At 38.6% G+C, this 21435-nt stretch overlaps 1 long non-coding RNA gene across 1 annotated transcript; it reads left to right on the top strand.

Annotated features, from left to right (window-relative positions):
- Window positions 1–1537: 1537 nt before the first annotated feature.
- LOC144369866 (uncharacterized) lies at window positions 1538–20808 on the top strand. Its single transcript, XR_013429695.1, has 2 exons — window positions 1538–1606; window positions 20306–20808. It is a non-coding gene; the product is annotated as an uncharacterized LOC144369866 (long non-coding RNA).
- The last annotated feature ends 627 nt before the right edge of the window (window positions 20809–21435 follow it).

Raw genomic sequence — 21435 nt, 5'->3', positions numbered from 1 at the left:
AACCAAAGTCAAGATTGTGACTTTTATTTATTCCTAGGTACTTTAGATTAAAAAAAAAGTTTTCTTGAAGAGATCTATTTTGTGTTCATTAACATAAAAAAATATTAAAATGTCTCTGGGTTTTTAAAAAATAACAACAAAAAATACAGAGCTTTAGTAGGTAAGTGTTGAGAAGTTTGTTTGTGGTTGGTTAGAAAAAAAGTACTGTACAGATCTCTATTATCTTGATTACCTGTAATATCACCACTGATCTCTAGGAGAGAGGATGGCAGGGAAATGTTCAGGTGGAAGGTTCACAGCAAAAAATGTGGAAGAAGCTACTTGCACCAGAGAAAAGATCAAAGGGAGAGCACTGTTTGATTTACACAGACTTTCATCTGTCCGCCATTTATCAGGTTTCTATTGAATTCCAAAAGCTTGTTAGGCGTCGAGGGTGCACACCTGAGAGATGCCACACTCAATAAGTTCTTAAGGGACTTGGGAGCCAGTGAGAGAGACAGGTAAGCTAGCAATTACCTGGGAGGCAGCCTGCCCACTGGAAGGCTCAGAGTTCAAGGAGCTCGGTTCGCCCTCTGCTCTTGCTACCTGGGTGGAATTCGAAAGAATATGGTATATAGTTACAAAAGATGAAGGTAAATTAAAATCCCTGAATAATTAAGAACCAGGTGTCACATATTCTGTTACAAGTTTAAAGAACAGTTTCATGATAGGAACATAGGGATTACAAGAGCAGGCTGAGACTCAGGCATCCTGAGTTTATATCCCAGCAGCAACGATCGCTGGCCATGTATTTGAGTAAATTAGCTCACCTTCTTAAATATCAGTTTTCCCATGTGTAAAGGGGAAAATAGTAATACTTATCTTAGAAGTCTACACTACAGTTATGAGGAAATGAATGAACCAATTTACAGAAAGCACTTAGGATGATGCCTGACATAGTGAATATCAGCTCTTATGTATCTGTTAATCCTAGTAATCAATGAGCTAGCTCTGACTGCTATTCTTATCTCCATTCTACAGATGAGAGAAGTTAGGCCCACAGCATTAGGAACTTGCAATGTGACTATGATGGCCTGGACCCCAGGCTGCTTGGGGACATCTAGTTAGAAGCACTGGCCCAGGAAAGATCAAAATCATGGTGGGCTGGGGTTGTGGCTCAGTGGTAGCGTGCTTGCCTAGCATGTGTGGAGGCACTGGGTTCCATCTTCAGCACTACATAAAAATAAATAAATAAAGGTATTGTGTTCATCTACAACTAAAAAAAATTTTTTTTTTTAAAAACATGGTGATTCAAGGAAGAGAGGAGGGGATACTCCAGAAAGAACCACTACCCCAACTTCTTCAAGAAGAGAAGACTGAGTGTCAGAAAGTAGATCAGAGATATTTTTCATTATGTCTGTTAACAGACTGTGTACAGTATATAGATCTACATGAGAACATGAAAGGAAGTATCCTGGGATTTCAGAATTATAGGTGGATTATGGCTTTTCCCCCATGAACCAATGAGAAAGAGGAGACTTACGAATCTTATTAAAAAACAAAACAAAACAACAGCTGTGCAGCTGGGAGAAGCCAAAGAAATGTTGTATTGCTTCAGGATTCAAACGTGAGTACTAAGTGCATACTGGGGTTTCACTGTAATTTTGCTGTTGGTTCCATATTTTGTTGCTGTTTGACATTTAATGATAAAGAGAGCATTTAATGCATTTGTTGTCACACCAAAACTTTTTTTTTGTTTTCATTTGTATAACTTTGGTCTGCAGAATTTTTTTCCTGTCTATTCCAGAATCTCAAATTTGTATATTCCTGTGCTGCCCCTTTAATTACAAATCCAGCTCCATATTGAAGGTGGTGACCAGGAAGGTAATTTAAATCCAAGAGCACTGAGAGACTAGGAACCCTTTTACAAATTTCCACCAACAGGAGCAAGACTCTGCACCTGCATCCGGTAGAGCTGCTTCTGGAATTGGCCCCAGCCTCTCTCCCAAGGCTGTTCACATTGGAACCCGTGACTTTGTGCTGTACAGATATTCCTGCTGCTTTAAGTCCGCCCATCTAACAGGGAAAAAAAAAAGAATAACAACAACGAAAAGCATCGAATGAAACATTCATGTTAGTCCTTTTCTGTTTGAATGATGGAAATAGCAATGATGAATCATGACTTCCTTTCATGTATTTACTAACTCACATTTCCTACCAAGACTTAAGAGTGAGAAACATCAAGGTTTGACCAACAATGTTGAAGTCTGATGTCATCTATGTGGCTTATGACTGTTTTGTTTCTAACAAAACAGACTTTCGGCTTTTTTTTTTTTAAATTCCATTAACTTAAGGTAACAAGCCTTTCCCTATGACTGGGATGCTTGCTTTCTTTGCTCAAGAGAAATTAAAATCTGAGAAAAAGGCTTTATAAACAAATAACTGGGTTGTAAGTTCCCCCAAGAAATAACCACAAATAAATTACAAATAAAGAGAAATTTTCCTCACAATTTTTCCCCTACAGAGGAGATAGAGTGAATCTGACTTGGACCTATAATTTCAACAACTCAAATTTGGCTGGTAGTTTCTGCTGTATTTCGAAGGCCTTATAAGAAACAAATGCATCATTTATTTCTAGGAACGTTGTGAATACACTTACTAGACCCAACAATTAGTTGAACATGCATGCAGGCTGTCTGGAAGATAAATTAATGAATAACTTGTTTGTATTTGGAACATATTTATATAGTCTTAACATGAAACAAGAAATAAAAGGTAAGATTATCTGAAGTCCTTTTGGTCTGCCTTTATCTCAGATAACTGAGTAGAAATAATGATGTCTCTAGGGCTAGGGAGGGGGACGGGTAATCAAAGGCAGAGCTCTTGCCTAGCACGTGGGAGGCCCTGGGTTTGATCCCCTGCATTGCAAAAAAAGAAACCCCTAGATACTCAGCGTCTCCCTGTAATCTTTAGTCCATATTTGCCTTTCGGGGAAAATGCATTGGCTGGAAGGTACGATTTTTGTATTCTTACTGTGTGGTTCACCCTCAAAGGCAGGAGTTGAAACCTTTAGGAAATCATGGGAAGGCATTAAAGGCTCTGAAAATGACATTGAATATTACCTCACAGCATCTTCCTGAACAAGCTGAGCTGGAACCTGGTCCTCTCTACCTCCCCCAGTGTAGGTATGACTTTGCTTATGGTTTTTCCTTTTATGGACTTTCATTTTCCTTTTGTTCTTAAGGTAATCAGACATATATCTCTTCCTCCCTTTCCCTTCCTTCTCCCCCACTCTCTCTCTCTCTTACTCTCTCTCCCTCACTCTCTCTCCCTCTTGCTCTGGAATACTATTTAACTTTGAGAAAGGATTGAATTTTTCCCTTTTTTTCCTATTCATTACCTTTATGAATACTCATAAATAGAGATCTTCGTCCAGTGGGCACCGCCCCCACACACATACTTTTTGTCTTTCTGCTGATGGTTCCCTGCTGTGAACAATATTGAAGTCAGAACTTTTACCCTTCCCCTTCCTCCAAGAACTTGATTTGAAGTAAATCATTACTCTGTTAATACCCATAAGGCAGTCAGCAAAACTGTTTTGTTTTTCCTAAATACTTTCCATTTTCCCTCCACTTTTAGGTAGTTGTCTGAGTAAACGTTGGCTGAAAAATATAACCATTTAAAACTACAGTGTCTTTTGCTTCAGTTCCAGTTTGATTTAGTTTTAGTTCCTTTCATTTAATTTTAGTTCTGTACCTAAATATACTTTTAATGATCATATCCAAATCTCAAGTTGTTTCTTCTCTATTCTTATTTGTCTGAAGTTTATTCTCTACTGAATTCTTCAGGAAGTGCTTATTCAAACACTATTTCCTGAATCCCTGCATGTTATAAATTGTCTACCTATAGCCTATTTATTTCAAAGTCATTTTGCCAAATAAACCATGCATAACACCTATTTTCTTTCCTGAACTGTCTTAAACAAATTTAGTTACTCTATTTTCTTTTTAAAAAATCTGTTCTTTTTAGATATACGTGACAGTAGAGTGTATTTTTTGACATACTATACATACATGTAGTGTAACTTATCTAATTAGAACCCCATTCTTGTGGTTGTACATGATGTAGAGTTCCACTGATCATGTACTCATATATGAACATAGGAAGTTATGTCTGATTCATTCTATGTCTTTCCTAGTCCCGTTCCTCATCCCTTCCCTTCTTTCCCTCTTGTCTAATCCAATGAATTTATATTCTCCTCCATCCCTTATTGTATAATTTATTTGCTTATCAGAGAAAACATTTGGCCTTTGGTTTGTTGGAATTGGCTTATTTCACAATAGTCTTCAGTTCCATCCATTTACTGGCAAATGCCATAATTTCATTCTTCTTTATGTATATGTACCTCATTATGTATGTATACCACATTATGTATATATACCTCATTTTGTATATTCCATTATGTATATATACCACATTTTCTTTATCTATTCATCTTTATGTATTTTTTAAAACTTTTTTTAGATGAAGGAAATGAGAAAAATTATCTTGATGCTAGCTTCAACTGAGGTTTTGGTCATTGTAGATATTTGTCTGACTTTATGCAAAGCAACAGCAACCTATAATATAAGATTTCTGGGAGATTTTAAAGGATAAGATTCTTTAAACTCTTTTGGAGAAAAAGAAAGACCCAAAGGATAAGAAGAACTTTGCATACTGGGTAGTTCCAACATGCCCTCTGAAGGTTCCGTGATTGAATTTGCTGAAACAGAGTAACAGTGGGCAGATTAATAGGAGAAAAGGCTTACAAATTATTACCATGTGCATGTTCCCAGGAACCATACAAAATATGGAAATTAAAGAGGGGCCACAGACTGAGGCCTAAAAAACCTCTTCTGGGAGAGAGAGAAGTGAGAATTGGGTGGACCATAGGCAATTTCAGTGTGGTAATTAAATAATTTTTAGTGGAAACAATGGCCTGGGACAAATTCCTCTAGGTTCTAGGTATGGTATTTCTCTTTCCATCTCTTTCTTTGTGATAGGACTTTTATCTTCCTTGGTTAATGGCATTTCAGTAATAAGTGTGAAACCAGTTCACACATCTGGTCTTCAGGCAGAGAAGAAAACTTTAAAGAAGGTCCTCCCTGCATCTGCTGCTAGTCAGGTACTTTCAGTTTGAAGTCTATGTTCGTCCATGGTTCTTTAGAGGGATAGAACCCATGGGATGTCTATATTTGTTAGATTGGCTTACACAGTCAGAAGCTGAAGTCTCACCATGACCATCTGCAGGTGGGAGAACCAGGGAAACCAGTAGCTGGAGCCGCAGGATAAGAGGGAGCAATGATGCAGCCCCAGTTCAAGGTTTAATATCTGGAAGCCCCAGAGAGCCACTGGTGGGGGGTCCATGTTCAAAGGCTGAAGAACCTGGAGTCTTATGTCCGTGGACAATGGCAGCAAAAACAAAAACTGTGCCCAATCAAGAAAGGTCAAGCCTGGGCACACCTAAGCACTGCAAAAGGCTTTCTTCCCTGAGATTTTCTTTCAGATGGATCCTCTGTCTCTTGGACTGTGAGACCCACATCCAGGACAGGTCTTCTCTCCTCGATTTTCTGACCCATACACTGATTATCTCTGGAAAAACCTTTATAGACATACCCACAGGCATATTAGTGGTTTGTCTGGTTTTTAGTTCTCTCAATCCAGCCAATTTGACAACCAGCACAAAGTCCCAACTGGCATGTTGGGGTACTTTTTTCTGGCCTTGCTTGGGATGTTAACTCCTATACACTACCCAGCAGATTTCCATGGTCATCTACAGAGAAACCCTGGAAGCCAGAGGCACAGGGAGTGGGCCTGCAGCCAGATGCTGGTGGGTTCCGCCTGATCAAAGCGGGTCAGTGCCCATGTGGAGCAAGTCACTTCAGCATTGGGCATAGTGGATGGGACAGAGGGCCCAAAGATTTGCAAAGGCACCATGGGATGGCCAATAGAGAAAGAATCAGTTTGTCAGCATACAAAAGTACAAGGCTCCCATGAGTAAGAAAGAAACCGCATATTCCTAATTAGGCTGGAAGCTCAAATTTACCAATTTCTTTATTATTTTGTACAATAAGTATGCCTTTTACCTCCAGAAAATATACTTAATATTCTTAGGGACAGTAGGCATTGCAAAGGTCCCTCTTCCATCCGTGCCACCCCTCATCCATTGCATAGGACATGGGCTAAGGAGAGAATGACCATGCTAGAGGGGCCCTTCATGATTTTAACTCAATCAAGATCATCCCAGGCTCCTTAACACAAAGAATGGCACCAGGAATTCAATTTAAAATCAGTTAGTGCTGGGTATTCCCACTGGGTATGACCTAATGTGTAGTAGTGTTCCCTAATCCTCCTCCCCAGGATGTAGTGTAAGTGGTGTGAGCCCTGAGACAGCTGTGGAATAGTGCTCTGTAATCCACAGTTTCACTTTCTGCTGTTCTGGTGACCCTTGGCTACACATGGTCCAAAAACATTAATACTTGTCTCAACTCTTCAAAGAGCAAAATCACATTCACATACCTTTTCTTACAATATATTGTTTAAATATCTATAAGTGTGTATGGGAGAAGTGTCGATAGGTACTACCCATGGCTTCTGACATCCACTAGGGGTCTCAGACCATTCTCCCCGTGGATAAGGGGGTCTCCTGGACTCATCTAGACAGAGTGAACCCAGCCTTGAGAGCAACACCAGCTAAACCACACCTAGAAAATGAGGAGACAACTCCCTAATGAAGGCAGCCTTAAAGCCATTGCATCTTGGACTCCAATTGTGTGAAAAATTTTCCTTAAGTCATTTTAAGTCAAATTTATATTCAACATTATTTTCACTGGCCCTTGGATGGTCTGAGTCTCTCAACTTTTAACCAAGGATTTAATTCCATAGAAACATTTGGATCCAGGATGAAAAGTTGTCTCTCTCTTAGGCACGGGCAGACTTCCTCCTTTGGATACACATATTGATTTGTTTGCAGTGACATTGCTTGGATCATTGAGGAACAAGTATTGAATGTTAGTCCTTCCAGACCTCTTTCAATTCATCAACTCCCCTCCCACTTCAGATGCAGGTTGGCCAACTAAGTTGCAATATGCCTTAAAAATATATTTTGCCCATAATCTGTATAATTAGACTGGTTGATAGGAAAACTTTCAGGGCATTCTCCAAGAAGGGAAAAAGTGAAGTTGATGCTATTTTTTTTAAAGTCTAGTTTATGTAATAAAATAAATATTGAGTTGTCTAGTTATGACAAGGATATTTGGTGGCCCTGTTTTGTAGTACTGGCCTGGTGCAGATGTCCTTAACTGTTGCAGTTAGGCTGTCATGGTAAAACTTTACAGGCTGGTCCCTAGAGAAGCACAGCCCTGTCTCTCAGTTTCAGAAGACTGTCCAAATTGAAACCCTTTCTGTGGCCTCATGTCCCTGAGAGTGACTCATTCTCCACTTCCTCTGCAGAGTATCCCTTAGAAGGGAAGCAAGGGACCATTTCTGCAAGACAGGTACTTGGACAAAAAAACCTGGTAATGTTTAAACGTCTATGGCAAGAAAAAATCCAAACCTGCCAAATGCTTAGACAAGGTTTTCCAGCCTTCCTGATGCTTGCTGTGAATTTGCCTCGTGAAATATGATGCTTCACTCACATTAAGTCAAGGCACCTTTGCCTCCTGAGGTAGAAAAGCTAAGAATCAAGAAGAGCTCAGGAACATCAGGGTCTGAAATTCTCAAAAGAGGAATTAGAAATAATGTTCACTTTCCTCAATTCATATTTAATAAGCCTTATCCAAATTAAGACCAATTTATTCCAAGGACTTGAAAACACTTTCAAATTGTAGTTTTTGAATCTGAATCTCTCACAGATTGCTCCATGTAGGAATTTCGACTCTCACAAAGACATGCTTTATTATTTAAGAAGATACCACATTTAAAACAAATACATGAGGCATCAAAGCTCTCCCGCACAGTCAAGACTTATAGTTTCATTTTTTTTTTCCTTCAGGGACTAAGGAAACTTAGTGATCTAGTCCAATAGCAGAAATTTTAAAGCCCCCCCCAATAGAACTAGTGACATTATTATGCCAAAGTAACTTAAGTAATAATTCATAAGAATTCATAACATATACATAACAAAAGTGAATTTTAAAGAACATTTTATTCCTCTGCCTGTCCTTGGGGCATAGGGAAGCCAACAGTGATAAAAGTGAGCACATTGAGTCCTGATCAGAACCTCTGAATTGTTAGGTGATGCATGGGACATCTGTGTCCTTTTCTCTGGGTCTCAGTTTCTTTTCTTGGGGAATGGAGATAATACTCTTAAAACTGATGAAGGAATTAAACGATTATTTAATTAGTCATTTAATTAATTAAATGAGTAATTTAATGATGGTCATTCCCTTTCCTGTCTCTCAGGGCTTTGAAACACTTCAAAGAAAATTGAAGTTTCTTTCCAAGATGTCTCACTTTTATCCATGCTTTACCATCATGTTTCCCTGATCCACAAACAGAGGTTACTGCAAAATTTAAACAAACAACTGGGACAGATTGATTTTGAAATGTTTTCTAATATAGTCTACTGACTGTGCAAATCAGACATGTGCAGACCAAAGCTTGTGTTTTGCAAATACACACACTGGAGACTTAACAGGATGTGGGAAGTTTGCTTTCGTCAGTCTTGAACACATTCCTTTTAATGCTCTACCATCACAAAGACATTTTTTAAAAAAGCTTTGTTAGAAACCAACTTCGTAGCTTATAAATTTATTTATTATTGCTTTTTAAATTGTGCATTATCATTATACATAATAGTTGGATTTGTTGTTACACATTCCTACCATAACTCACAAGTTTAAAAGTGACTCAAATTTTTTAATGCAAAAGACTAGAATATGTTGCTTGAAATGAGGATCAGATATAGTCCCAGAGATATCTCTTCAATTTTATTTATTTTCTTCAGGCACTAGCTCCTATGCTTGATTTTTCTCAACTTGAGTTTCAAATAGACTATCTTTGTGACTACTACATGAAATAAGCATGTCGGGAGACGCATTCAGATTCTTCTTCTAGAGTGAAAGGGTTAAAATACTCTCAACTAGTAACTCCTCAGGGGATTGGATCTTCAGAACAGATGACAATGTTCCAAGTAATTAAAACAGTAGCATTTGGGATCAGATGCAAAAGTTCAAATGATCTTGGGTAAGTTACCTGAGTTCTCTAGAAAATGGAGATAATAAGATTGCCTATTTGCCATGCTATTGTGGGGGACTGAGCAAAGAAATGTACATGAAGTGTCTAATACAATGGCCAGAATATGGAAGGGCCTCAATCTACCAGTCTATGACTGTGCCTAGGTAGAGATGGTGCCTGTCTTTCTCCGTGTCCAGGATGAATTTAACACAGCGATGTGCATGGCCTCTACAGAAAATTCTAAGCAGAGTTCTTTGGTATCTGATTGCTTTTGTAGTCAATACTTACTTACTGTCAGGTAATTTCAGAAGCTTATTGGAGAAATATCCTTTCTGGCATTTCTAGTCTTTGGTAGAGATCACTTGGGAGTCTTAGAATCTGGGCAAAATCTCCTCAAAGCTAAAAGATTGAAAACAATATAGGAAAACATGGAGGAGAAATAGCGTGAGTTTCTATGTGGGGGAAACAAGACAGCCATGACTAATACTGGATTTACTCGTCCTTGGCTGAGAGCACAGTGTTTATTCAAAGCTGAACCTGGAGTGGAAGCAGGTATAGACAGATGCAAAGCCTGAGGGAGCATTTCTTAAAGTTTGACTTTCCATCTCGAATTTGTTACCAGACGTGTGCCCACACACGAACATATAAAAACTTTCTGCCCAAATGTCCTACAAATATTAAAAAAGAAAAAATGAAAACATTTCTTCTGTCTTAGAAAAATTCTTTCCTTATTACTTTCATTACCTGGATTATGGATTCTAAATCTGTAAATTTATAAAAAAGATGTTTGTCTAGGGTTCACAAAAATCATGCATTTCTAGAACTCTATATATTCTATTTTTAATTTTGCAAATAAGCAAACTGTGAGGCAAGAGATGGAGTTAAAGTGAGTAGGGAAAGGGTCTCAAATGAGGTGGCATAGATGAAACTGAATCCTGACTTACCTACTTGATCATTATCCCACCATTCAGAAAACTTATAGTTTCCTAAATTTATTTTTTAAAAATATTTTTGTTTTTTCTTTATTAAATTATTTATTTATTCTAATTTGTTATACATGATGGCAGAATGCAATTCATTTCATATTACGCATTTCAAGTCACTGGTTGTACACAAAGTATTTTCACACTATTCGTGTCTTCATACATGTACTTAGGGTAATGATGTCTAACTCATTCCACCATCATTCCTACCCCTTTACCCCCTCCCTTCCCCTCCCTCCCCTTTGCCCTATCTAAAGTTCCTCCATTCCTCCCATGCTCCCCTTCATCACCATTATGAGTCAGTATCCTCATATCAAAGAAAACATTCAACCTTTGTTTTTTGGGGATTGGCTTACTTCACTTAGCAATATATTCTCCAACTCCATCCATTTACCTGCAAATATCATGATTTCATTCTCTTTTATTGCTGAGTAAAATTCCATTGTGTATATATGCCACATTTTTTTATCCATCCCTCCACTGAAGGGCATCTAGGTTTGGCTCCACAATTTAGCTATTGTGAATTGTACTGCTATAAACATTGATGTAGCTGTGTCCCTGTAGTATGCTGTTTTAAAGTCCTTTGGGTATAATCTGAGGAGTGGGATAGCTGGATTAAATGGTGGTTTCATTCCCAGTTTTCCAAGGAATCTCCATACTGCTTTCCATATTGGCTGTACCAATTTGCAGTCCCAACAGCAATGTTTGAGTGTGCCTTTTTTCCCACATCCTCGCCAGCACTTATTGTTGTTTGTGTTTTTAATAGCTGCCATTCTGACTGGAGTGAGGTGAAATTTTAGAAGAATTTTTGCATTTCTCTAATTGCTGGAGATGTTGAACATTTTTTTCATATATTTGTTGAATGATTCTATAGCCTCTTCTGAGAAGTTGTCTGTTCATTTTCTTAGCCCATTTATTGACTTAGTTGTTAATAGATCTTTATTTTTATATGTGGTTCTGAGAATCAAATCTAGTGCCTCTCACATGCCAGGCAAGTGTGATACCACTGAACCACAGTCCCAGCCCCCTAATTTTTTTTTTTTTGTGTGTGTGTGTGTGTGTGAAAAAATGGCACTATGGCAAATGGCTGTCATACGAACTAGAGACAGTTCACTGGATTAGAATGGCAGAAACTGCTTATTTTCAGACCCAGAAAAGCCATCCAAAGGTAAATGATCTAAAAGTATTTTCTCTTGATCTAAGTCTAAACTGCCATTCCTGCTGTTAACCAGAGTCTCATGATGATGTTGAAAGCAAAACCAGAACCAGAGCTCAGGTGGCCATGATTCACTCACCTTGAGTATCACTGATAGAAAGAGGGAACTCTGAGGTTTCAAAATAGAAGGAGAAATGAAAGGTTCACTTTTCCCTTCATCCACAAGACAAGTACAGTATTGATATGGGGGCTTATCTGGAATAAGAGTAAGATAAGATGGTATCTCAGGGTTCCTTTTGCTTCCTCATGAGAACAATGCAACTTGCACTGGTAGGCTTCACCAAGAGTTTTGATTGATTGTGCTGTGTTAGACCTTCTGTGGTTTAAGCTTACCTTATTTGCAATTTCTATTTTTTTTTTCTGAATGGTAAACATGGAGGAACAACTCATTAACAGTGCAAAAGCTAGGCTCATTCACTTAACACAAGGTATTCTTTCCAAAGTTGAGTACCAGGATGTGTCACATAGACATCAAAATCTGACAATTTAAAACTCTTAATCAGAAATGACTGTCATGACTGTCTTGTTTCATCCACATACAGCAAGCCCACACCCATTCTTCTTCATGTTTTTTTATATTTTAAAAAACTTTTCTTGCTCTGGGAGATTCTGGCCAGCTTCCAAAATCCCCCAAATGATCCTTGACCCCAGCCCAGGAGAGTTGGCAAGATTATTTCTCTAAGAAGTATCACAAAGTATCTGTTGGTAAGAGGTATTGACTGTAAGAGAAATTAGGCATCAAAGAACTCTGTTGGCATTTCTTTTTCTTTTAGACATCTCACTATGTTGTCCAGGCTGACCCTGAATTCCTAGACTCAAATTGCCCTCCTGCCTCAGCCTTCAGAGTAGCTGGAACTACAGACACATATCACTATCCCCGGTACTTGGAATTTTCTACAGCTGCAATGCAAACCTGACTGACTGTAGAAAATCCCTTCCAGAAACCCAAACAGACAGCCATTCTCCCCAGCTGTGTATAGTCACAGACTGACACAAATTGAGGCCTTGCATATTCTGGCCATTGCATTGAACACTTTAATGTCTATTTATTTTTTTACTTAGGAGCACCTGGAGTTGGGAATGGTCTTATTAAGAGTCCTTGATCATTTATGCACACACACACACACACACACACACACACACACACACACAGTATCAAACTTTGCCTTTGAATTCAATGCTGATCTCAAGGTAAGCTGTCTGCACCCAAATTTCAACTGGATTAAACTTTTTTTGTTTCCTTTGCTAGAACATCGTTGAGCAATGATGATTTGGGGTAGAAATAAAAACCCCTCAATATCTCTATGTTCAGAAATCTTGAAGGTTTTCTGGCATCAGGGAAGATGGCCTCGTGACAAAGTGTTTCTTTGTTGTGTCACCTCTGTAGAACATTTCCATGGATGGAACTTTTGCGGCTCCCCTGTCAAGACTTGCTCAATCTGTTGTCTCATTTTTGTTCTAATGATCAGAATAACATGATACCAGGAATATGAAGCAATACATTAATTGTTAGGAGAACAATGTAGTTCTGTTTATTGTACACAACTGCTGATAAGCTCTGCAAGGTTCTGAACCAATACTTCTGTGTGTTTATACCAGCAGTACTTGTTATCTCTGGGTTTCTTTTTTAATTTAAAGATTGTTACCTTGAGTAGGAGACATACTGTAATCCCAACCAAATGCTCAGCAGACTCTAAAGCCTTTAGCTCACCTGTTTGTGTACATGAGTGAGTTGAATATTAGACCTTGCACAATAGTCTCTTGATTAAAAGTAACTGGTCCAACTGGTTGCCTCGATAAGGATGAAATTTGCAGATACAATGCGTTTGTTCATGAGAAATGTGCATTTCTCATGTAAAACAAAAAAAATTAAGGGTTTAGAATATTTTAGTTTAGTGCTGACTTTACTTTTATGTAATCAACTTTCCTCTTCAAAAGAGTTTGAAAATTAAACCTCCTTCAGCATGATTTTTTTTATAAAACTAATTAGCTTATCAAACAGGACAAAACTTATAATGATGGGGGGTAAAGAGGGGTGTTCTGTTTCATCACTTAGTTTTTTGGAAGCAGAAACAATCCAAAAGCATGGTAACCCTTTAACCCTCAGGAAAGGCATGAGCTGGATGTCATGTCTATACAAATTTGAATAGATAGAATAAAGCTGATGATGTCACTGCCAAAAAATTTGGATTCCTTAGTACATCTGCCTGGTATTGACCTATCTGACCTTTGCTCTGTCCTTCTTCTTGCTTGTTTATTACTCTCAGTTCAGAAACAAGTCATTTCAGTGTACAGTGGTCCCCCTTATCTGCAAGAGATATGTTCTAGGACTCCCCCAAGGGATGCCTGGAACCATGTATTAGTACTGAATCTTATAAATACTATGGTTTTCTTCCTATTAATTCTTACTCTAGAACTTAGCAAACTCAACATACAATTGTTTTTCTTCCTTATTGAGAACTTTGACCTTTTCCATTAAAGATAGCAATTTATGGCTTCTCTTTGGCATATCCCAATCACCAGAATTTCTACTGTCATACTTTGGGGCCATTATTAAGTAAAATAAGGATGACTTGAACACAAGTACTGTGACACCTTGAGAGTTGATCTGATTACCAAGGTGGCTACTAAGTGTCTAATGGGTGCGTAGCATATACAGCATGGATACACTGGACAAACAGTTATTGGGACAGAGCTGGACAGCACAAGACTTCATCACAGTTTTCAGTTGGGTCTGCAATTTAAAACTTATGGTTTATATCTACAACTTTTCATTTAATATTTTTGGACCTCAGCTGAAGATAGGTAACTGCAGAAAGTAAAACTGCAGATAAGAGCAAGGTGCAACTGTAGTCACTATTACTTTCCCCTCCAAATCTATTCTAGAGAGGTTGCACAGTCACAGCTTTTTTATTCCAACAAAGCTTATGGTCTTTTTGCCTCCATCTGTAGGAGGAAAAAAAAAAAAACCCTACATCTGAAGGAGGTTAATATATTTTTCCTGGACACATTAAATGGCATGACTTGCTTCCCACTGTTCCATTTACATAATCTATGATACATTCACTGTATTTGTATCTCAAGGGAAAACAGAAATTCAATTATGCTAAAATTTCCATCAGGGCATTTTGTGATAAGCTAATGATTCTTCTATTGCTTTTTATTTATTAGTATAATAATGTGTCAGAAAAAGTAATTCAGTGAACATACTACAAAATTATCAAAACTTTAATGCTTAAAAATATAATTTCTTTCATGTAGCTATCAAGATTTGTATTAGCGATGTTATTTTTGTTGAGCCTATAGGTGGTATTTTGAATGGCTTATTTAAACCTATCTATGCCAAAATACTGTGACTTAAAAGCACACAGAAATTTTTGGAAACACATTTTGTGTGTAACCTTTTGTTTTATATCATGATTTATGAGAGACCTGTCTCTTATAAATGTTGGTTCCCTGGCAATCATTCTCTAAGCTATGTGCATCGAGATTGTGTGCTGGAATTTTGTCGGAGAGCTCTCAGGGTTGACACTGTGAGTGAAGGAAGTAGTTCAAGCAGAGAAGGAGTCAAACTTGATGCTTTTTCAAAATAGGCAGAAAACTCGTGTCTCCCTCAGGAAGCTCTGGAGCTGAGATCGGGTTGTTCTATGTTGAAGAGAAGGGAGTAGATTATTATACACACCTGCCACTTCCTTCCTCCTTCACCTAGCCTCATACCATTGACCTATAGGATGAGGCATGACCTTGGGCAAGGCATCTCTAGACAAATTAGGAGAGAGACTCAGAGGATGGTTTTCAGTTGCTAGTACTCCCAGCAGCAGGAAATGAGCATCTTAGCTCTGAAAGCCCGATCTGGTTGGAGCGTCCTAGTATCCTCTATAAAACAGCTGGGTAAGCAAGGGGTTTTGGCAATCCGCCCAAAGGGTTCACTGGTCTGCACTTACACCTTTTTCTGCCTTCCCTGTGTCAAAAGACACACACACACACACACACACACACACACACACACACTCACACAATCACAACAAATTTAAATAACTGTATTGGCTTTATTTGCAATCTTAAAATTCTAAATTCTAATTCTAAAATCAGCACTTTTTTTTCCCTGTAAAATAGAATGCATGTTCCAATGAGCTGAGCAAAAAAGGTAGGTTTTACAGACAGAAAAATGCTGCAAAAAGCCAAAACCCAGAAGAAAAAAAAACAGATTCATTATTTCAAAGTTCCTTTTCTTGTAAGGTAGGAACAGGGAGACAGAAACATAGAAAAATAACGGACTGGTTAACAGCAGGTTAAGCAGAGGGAATTTAATTTTCATGCCTATTGAACTGGCCTGTGGGAGAAACATGGTTGTTATCTCTCCCTCCTGATTTCTTGGAAGATCGGAAAACTGTTTTCAGTTCAGTGTCATGGAACTTTGGTATGAATGACTCCATTTGAGGCTGGTCTGTTGGGGCCTAGTGTAAGAGCCTGGTGCAAAACAATGACCTCCTAGAATTTTATTTAACGCATCTAGGGACCATAGTGCTGTGTCCCTAGAATGCATCAGCTGTTTCACCCCTTTTTCTAATCTGCTGTCTTTGTATGATCATAAAATAGAACTAGATGAAGGGATGTTAACCTGCTATAGTTTCATGGATGCTGACATCCATCAAACTCCTGGGGTGGAGACAAAGGTCAGTTTATTTTTCACAATACATTAGCCAGAGTATCAGCATTTACATTGGCTCCCCATTTCCACAGGGCAAACCAAAGAGGGTTTGATGATACCTGCAGCCGCAGCAATAATGACGCAGTAGAGGGAACTCAGATATAAGGGATGCTAATCTTTTACGCTAGGCACCCGCTTGCCTGCCCTTTGATCTGGAGAGAGTCACTACGTGTATGTTCCAAGATTGTTTGCTGTATAAGCATCTTTTAAAATATAGTTTGGAACAAAGGTGACCGTGCCTCTGCTAGCAAAATATAGACACACAGAAATGCAAGAGATCCATGAAGAATTGTGGCCCTGCGTGGCTTACCTCATTAACCAATGCATGTGAAGAGGAGAAGACTGTTGTAGTTAACAGCATGAGGTCAAATCAGACTGCTGGGGTTTAAATTCCAGTTCTGTTACTTTAAAGAATGTGACTTGAGGCAAGTTCCTTAACCTCTGTAAGCCTCAGTCTACCCAGCCATAAAATGGAAATAGTGATATACTTGTTGTAATTACACCTTGAGAAAAGCCATGGAATAGCAAGAAGACCTGGTAGACAGGAGCTCAGGAGAGGGTAATACCATTATTATAGTAGGCCAGGCACAGATCAGCTGCCTGGTTATGTTTCTTAAGCAGTAGCAGACATAGGAAAAAAGATTTTCCTCAAGTCATTAGCTAAAAGAGAAGCATAGCATAGAGGCTAAGCTGACATAACCCTCATTGGTGGTGGGCTCAGCCCAACTCTGGTGACTTGGGCTAATGCTAACCTTGCAAAGAGAGAATAAAACGTCTCTATGCAAGGCATATGTAGACTTGTAAGTAGCCTCACTCTGTCTTCCTGGGAAGAGGTGACTCTCTGGGCCTTGTCTATAAAACAGGCCATATAAGGGCTAAATGCCCTAGAGTATACTTTAGGCTTTAACCTTCACAGAAATACATTTTGTTGTTGTTATTGTTCTCGGGGAATTGAATTCAGGGCCTCACTCATGCTGGTCAAGTGCTCTACCACTGAGCTACAGCCTCAGCTCTTAACTTTCACAGAAAAAGGGAGATGTCCTTATGAAGGAGATTGGTCTGAGCTGGCAGAAAGCATAAAAAGAGGAAAAGTGTGGAGGGAAACTATGACCATCAAAATCAGTAGCGCCATCTCCTTTTTCTCCCCGACTACCAAATATATGATCCTGCAGCTTCTTCCTTCTGATGTCCATTTGCAAAGTCTCTCCCCCTACCCAGGGCCTCCCAGGTGCTGGGCATCACACCTCATCTCGCTCTCTTGAGTTAGATGCTCTCTTCCCTGTCTTTATCCTCTTTCTTTTCTGGATCATTCCTATTCGCGTGTACTGTCCCTCCTGGAGCAGCGGTTATCAGGGAGCTTATTGGAAATTCAGAACTATGGGCCCTGCTCCTGGCTTCTGAATCAGAATCTGCATTTTAACAAGCACCTTGAGTGGCTTAAAGGCACGTTCAGTACACTGGTTCTCAAACTTGCCTGTCCACTGGACTCACTGTGTAGATTAAAAAATAGAGATATCGAGGAGATCCATCTGCAGAGGTTCTGATTTAATTATTCTTGACAGATGCTTGGGCACTGGATTCATTCCCGGGGTGATTCTAATGTAGCGTCAAGGTTTAGAATCACAGCTCTCATAGCTCTTATCTTGAAAAAAAGAAAGAAAAAGGAATATTCACATGAAACAATAGCTTCCTCCAATTTGTTCTGCTATTTGCTGTTTCCCTGTTTCTTTTTCTTCATAGGCAATAGGTACTTTCTTTGCCTCCTTATCTTTAATCCGCTCGGCAACACATTCCAACCTGACTTGTTTTTCAGACTCCCCAAATTGCTTGTGCTCAACCACCAATGAACTTTATTTGGCTAACTTGGCCAATAGCGGTATAAATTCCTTACTAATTTACTTGTCCTGCCTCCAACACGGTAGGCCCACCCTCTTCCTACATTCCACAGCTGACCCAGACTTCTTTGCTGACCCTTTTCCAAGCAGATACGTGGCTTCTCCCCTAGGATGCCCCATAGGCAGCTCAAAGCTTGAATCAGATGAAAATGGTATCCAGTCTCCTGCCTCAACTCTTTCTCTCAAAGAAGACATTTGAAAGGGAAGCCCCTTTCCTTTTAACATCATTGCTTTCTCCAAGTATTACAAAATCACATATCAAAACAAAAATCTCATCCCAGCTACCTGGAATTCTGAGTCAAGAAATGACAAGTTTGAGGCCAGCCTGGGCAACTAGCAAGACCCTGCCTTAAAACCAAATAAAAAGGGCTGGGGTGTAGCTCGGTGCTTGCCTAGGATGTATGAGACTCTGGGTTCAAACTCCAGAAAGTATCTTAAAACAACAACAACACAACATCAACAACAACACAATACACGCACCAGAAGCTCAAGTACAAAGGAAAAAATAAAATACACACACACACACACACACACATATACACAACTAAACCTCAAGTTGTCTGAATAGCTTCATTGTATTGTAGCAAGGACTTAATAAATCTCAAGGACTGTGACAAGTCGTTAGGTAGTCTTTCTTTCCTTCACAACTTAACTTTCTTTCTTCTTTGTGTTGCTTAGGGTAGAACCCAGGGCCGTGGGCATGCTATAGGCAACACTTTACTGGTGAGTTACATGGCCAAACCAGTAAAATATCTTTTATAAGGAACTTAATTATTCCATTTCTAGAAAGTCTCATTTCTAAAATTTTTGCTACAAATAATCCATCTCACAGCTTTTTAATAACAAGTTTGTGTCAGAAAATATCTGAAGCATATCATAGTGGCCTGTGGCCATTTAGAGTCAAAAAACAGGTGTGTGTATGTATATGTGTGTGTGTGTGTGGGGGGGTGTGATGTCAGCAAGCAAAAGGTACAGAGGGAAGGTAGAAGAGAAGAAAAGTCCTCTAGACCTGTAAAATTTGAAGCAAACTAAACAAAATAGTTAACTGCAGGGGGTTGGATGTGTTCTTTGGAAAGTATACTAGTAGTTAATCAACTCTTGCTTCAATAACCTTAAAACTATGATTTCATTGGTTTCAAGAAGAGTCTTTCCCCCTGAATAAGGTCTATGGATTGTATCAGTGTCTGTTTCCTGCTTGTGATATGATACTATGGTTAGGCAAGGTGTCACTATTGGGAAACCTGAAGGGATTATTCAGGGCGTCTCTATTATTTCTTTCAAATGCATCTTAGGTAACATTTTTATATGTTGTATTAGATATGTAATACTTTATGTAGAAAATAATTCAATTATCTTAACCTTAAAGAGCTTAAATTGTATCTTCTGAATAACAAAGAGGTAACAGATGACAGATGATAGATGAATTGATGGATGACAGAGGCTTCACTTTTCTCAATTTCCTCATCCACTGCAATAGTCAACGTGGTAAGTTAATGATCTTTTCATCTCAACCCACATTTCATCCTGAAGCCTTTTTCCTAGAAGGCTCTCTTTCTCATCCCTAAAAAACATAGTTAAGTTCTTTGTATTGGCAAAGGCCTTTATTGTAGCCATAAATGATAATGGGCTTGACTAATTCCATTATTTTTTCCAACAAGTCATAAAAGTTTTAGTTCAGCCTAGATGTTTTCAATCAGGGTGAAATGTATTTCTAACATAACTTATTAAAAAAATAGACAAAAAAATCCTTGCGTTTGTATTTCTCACTATAATTTGGATTATTGACTTAATCCACCTAACATAGCCTCTAAAACTTACAAATTGAAGTCTACTGTTTCTGTTTTCTTTCACTTTCTAGCTGCTGTGAGACATACCAATACTTAATTTAAAAGCAAAACAGGCACTTTGTCTTTTAATTAAATTCTTTTTCAAAAGACACATTAAATATCTCACTTATTTTTAAAGAAATACAGCATGCACGTTTTCTTGCTTCTTTTTCCAAATTTTTAGTTAAGGTTTTGCATTATTATAAATTCAAAAGTAATTTAAAAAAAAAGATCCCCTGTATTTTTTTCCCCACTTTCCCCAAAGGTTAACAATTTGTAATACCATACTATACTCTCCCCAACTGGGATGCTGACACGGGCACAACCCACTTATCTTATTCGGATTTCCCTGGTTGTGTTTGTGTGTATCCCTTCTGTGTGTGTTTATTTCTGTGCATCAAGGTTCAATTTTCTTCTTCCATTTAGTTTTCAAACAAATGGACATCAGGCTTCATTCGTGTTTCTGCTTCTGATAACAGGAGATGGAGATATTAGCCACAGAGATCAGAACCCACCCTGGCATGTGCTGTTTCCCTGTGATAGCAAGAAAATGTTCCATTTGGAAATTGCCCCAGCGTGTCATCAGCAACTGCACGAAACAAATGATAGTTCTGAAGATTTTCGGTCTGCCTTCATTTTTCTGTTCAGAGGTAGGTCTACGCGTGAAAGGGTCAGGCTTTCTCTCATCTTCTCCCCTCACCCCAACTCCCTTGCCCCTCCCTGTTTTCCTTTCTATTTGTGCTTCCAGATAAACTAAGAATGGCCCTTGGAAAATCGCAACTTAAGCAAGCAAATCTGCTCTTCAGAGAGTTATAAGCAAATGGTTGACATGGAGAAAACTGTTTAAATGCAAATACTAAAAGATCTAATTTTTCTAATGAACAAATATAGAAGATGTTTTTAAAAGAGTAGATTAATTCTTCAATGCAAAATGAAAAACATGAAACTATGACAGATCTTGGAAATAAAAATGAAGAACTCATTCCTTATAGACAGTTGTGTTTACTTCTTACATCTCTGATAGTGTCTTCACCTTCCAGTAACACACATATATACACGTCTGCACCCGCATACTTCCCCACATATGCACATATACACACCAAGAGCTCAAGTACGAAGGACAAAATCAAATACACCCCAGCTGGGTAGTGGTTCCCCAAATTACAGACACTATAGCTCTTACAATAAATGGGGTGTGTGTTGGGGGTGGGGAGTTATTATTAGCAAAACATGGAGGACAATGATTATTTTTCTCAGGAAAAAAAGGTTAGATGTCACATTTTCCTGTTTTAACACAAATGACAGAGCATTTAGAAAAACAAGGTGCCTGAAACTTGTTAGGATAGGTAATCTCATGTTAGCTTAACAGTAAAACCCCAATTCTGCTTACCCCAGAATTTTTCCAATCGGGACATGTCATTATCACCAGATACACTTTTCCCACCAGGCTCTGTGCTCTCCACACTTCCTGAAGTAGATATGCTTGAGAGGAAAAATAGAAAGACATACTTCAAAAGAAGGAGGAGGAGGAAGAGGAGGAGAATAATAGTAGTTCTACAATTAACTGTTTGCATAAGCCTGCTATTTGAACTTCTTGTTCATCTTTGAA

Source organism: Ictidomys tridecemlineatus, chromosome 13 (genome assembly GCF_052094955.1).
Source record: "Ictidomys tridecemlineatus isolate mIctTri1 chromosome 13, mIctTri1.hap1, whole genome shotgun sequence".
In the NCBI taxonomy this organism is placed as follows: domain Eukaryota; kingdom Metazoa; phylum Chordata; class Mammalia; order Rodentia; family Sciuridae; genus Ictidomys; species Ictidomys tridecemlineatus.
Note: the sequence above shows the minus strand (reverse complement) of the source record. Positions and strands in the feature narration are given on the sequence as shown.